Source organism: Rhipicephalus microplus, unplaced genomic scaffold, assembly GCF_043290135.1.
Source record: "Rhipicephalus microplus isolate Deutch F79 unplaced genomic scaffold, USDA_Rmic scaffold_208, whole genome shotgun sequence".
In the NCBI taxonomy this organism is placed as follows: Eukaryota; Metazoa; Arthropoda; class Arachnida; order Ixodida; family Ixodidae; genus Rhipicephalus; species Rhipicephalus microplus.
In genome coordinates, this window is record NW_027464779.1 from 182,501 (window position 1) to 185,000 (window position 2,500).

The window sequence follows — 2,500 nt, forward strand, 5'->3', positions numbered from 1 at the left end:
GTTCTGGAAGTTTATATTTTTTCACTGTTTGGATTTGGTTATCTTTGTTTAGTATTATAAATGCCGCTCCTGTTTCTTTTTCTTTCTTTGATCCGTCTGTGTATATTTTGAAGTCTGCTTCTTCCTCTGTTGTTCCAAAGGGTATGCTAACTTTATTTGCTGGATGATCTTGCCATTGGTCGTGTTTCTTCATTATTTCGTTTTCGGTGTATACTTTCTGTTGCCATGTGAAGTTCTTTCCTTTCTTAAGTATGCAGTGTAATTCGTTTTCTTTTTCGATTGTCAAATGGAGAGGTGGAATGTTTGCTAATATGTTGAGTGAAAGATTTGATGTTGTTTTGAATGATTTAGTTATTAATAATAAAGGTAATCTTTGGATTGATTTCAGTTTTTTAATAAAAATGGTTTTTCGGCTATACCATGCTGGGGAGGCGTATGTAACCATTCGTTCTATACCCCTTTTATATATTAACTGTAGTGTGTTTCTATTTGTATGTTTGTCGTCTTTTATTGTACGACTTAAATTATACGTGACTTCGTCTACTTTTCTTTTTAAGTATTTTAGATGTGGGAGGAATGTTAGTTTTGTGTCCAAGACCACCCCTAGAATTTTCATTTCGTTAACCATTTTGATTTTATCCTGTCCGATTTTTATTTGGGGTTGATGGCTAATGTACTGCTTTCCGATTATCATATATTCCGATTTTTCCTTATTCAGGGTTATTCCTTTTTGATGTGCCCACTGATTTATTAGTGTTAGTGCCTTCGTAGCTTTTTCCTCCACCTCTTTTCTTGAGCGGAACTTTATGTGTAACACCACGTCGTCCGCAAAGGCTTGGATGTGTACTCCTTCTTGAAGCTGAGTTTCTAATAGGTCGCCTATTGTTATATTCCAACAGAGTGGGCTTAAAGGTGACCCCTGTGGGGAACCTGAAGTTAGTGTTTTCTTAATTTTTACTCCATCTGTTTCATAGATTATTTTCCTGTTCCGTAGAATATTGTCCGCCAGTTTTATTAGGTTGTTGGGACACTTATATTCTTCTAATTTCTGAATAACTACTTCGGGTTTTATAGAATTGAATGCGTTTTTAATATCTAGTGCTATTAGCATGCTGTTTAGCTTATCAATTTTCGCTTGGTTTATTCGTTTGATTATTTCTTCCAATGCCGTGGTTGTTGATGTCCCATGGGTAAATCCAAATTGTTTTTTGTTAAAATGGTGATTTTTAAACAAGAAATAATAGATTCTATCTTTTATGAGCTTTTCTAATATTTTTCCCAAAATCGAGTTAATAGCTATTGGGCGATATTTGTTTTCCTCGGATTTGTCCTCTCCGTTCCCTTTTGGAATCAATATAATTTTAGATTCTTTCCATCTTTGAGGAAAATGTCCGTGCTTTAAGCATGCATTAAAAAGATTGACAAAGAAAGTCTTATGCCTTTCATACATCACTTGTATGAGGTTAGTTTTTAGGTTGTCTGGTCCGGGGGTTACATCTTTCCTCAGATTTTTTACTATCTGCGTTACTTCAATCTCTGTAAATGGGAGGTCATCACTGGGTAAATTTCTTTCTCTCATTTCTGCTCCCGATGTCCAATTTCCTCCCTGTTTGTTATTGTTTATTGTGTCGTTGCTTGATTGTATTTGACTGTGTCCTGGCTCGTCATTTTCCATGCAGTTAGGGTATAAATTTCCTAGAATGTGTTCTATTGTTTCCTGAAGAGTCTTTGTGACTTCTCCATTTTCTTTTGTGATGCTTCTAAACATAACCTTGGTTTTCATCTTATTTCGTGCAATTTTATACGGTAGGATGAATGGATTTTTCGTAGCCTTAGTACATAGAGTTTTCCAACTGTTGTTTTTAGCCTGTTCTATCATGTTGTTATACGTGTCATGTTCTTTATAGTATTCCTTTTTGTATTGTTCTCTGATATCCCCTTTCGCCTTTTGATACCTCCTTCGTAGTGCTCTGACTCTCTTCCTTTCAATTTCTAGGTCTCTTGACCACCAAGTATTCGGTTTTTGTTTAGAAGGTTTTTTCTTTTTACTGAATTCCTTCTTAAGTTTCTCGATTTTCTCGTGTAGCGTATTCACTATTTCTTCAATACTTTCCTTCGTGTTTATTTTCCCCTGGACTTCCTCAAACCAGGGATCAATTTGCAACTTTTCCATGACTTTTGTTTGCCCTTTTAACGTTAGGCCATATTCCTCTGGAAGTTCTTCATTTTTAATAACAACTTTAATGTATCTGTGATCGCTGTGATTATAGGTTTTAAGTACTTCCCAGCTTTTAATATCCTGGTTTAGGTTTGCGTCACATATGGTGAGGTCAATCCAACCCCTCGCCCTACTTGTTTTAAATGTCGGAGGTGATTCTTTGGCATTTAATAATGTCAGGTTGTGTAATACTGTGAATTCTAATACTTTTTCACCTTTCTCATCCGTCTCCGTGCTTCCCCAAATTTGATGTTTTGAGTTGAAGTCACCCATTATTATCGT

At 35.6% G+C, this 2,500-nt stretch overlaps 1 pseudogene; it reads right to left on the minus strand.

The window, feature by feature from the left end:
• Positions 1–2,500, minus strand: part of LOC142792254 (large subunit ribosomal RNA) — an 8,138-nt pseudogene that overhangs the window by 2,838 nt on the left and 2,800 nt on the right.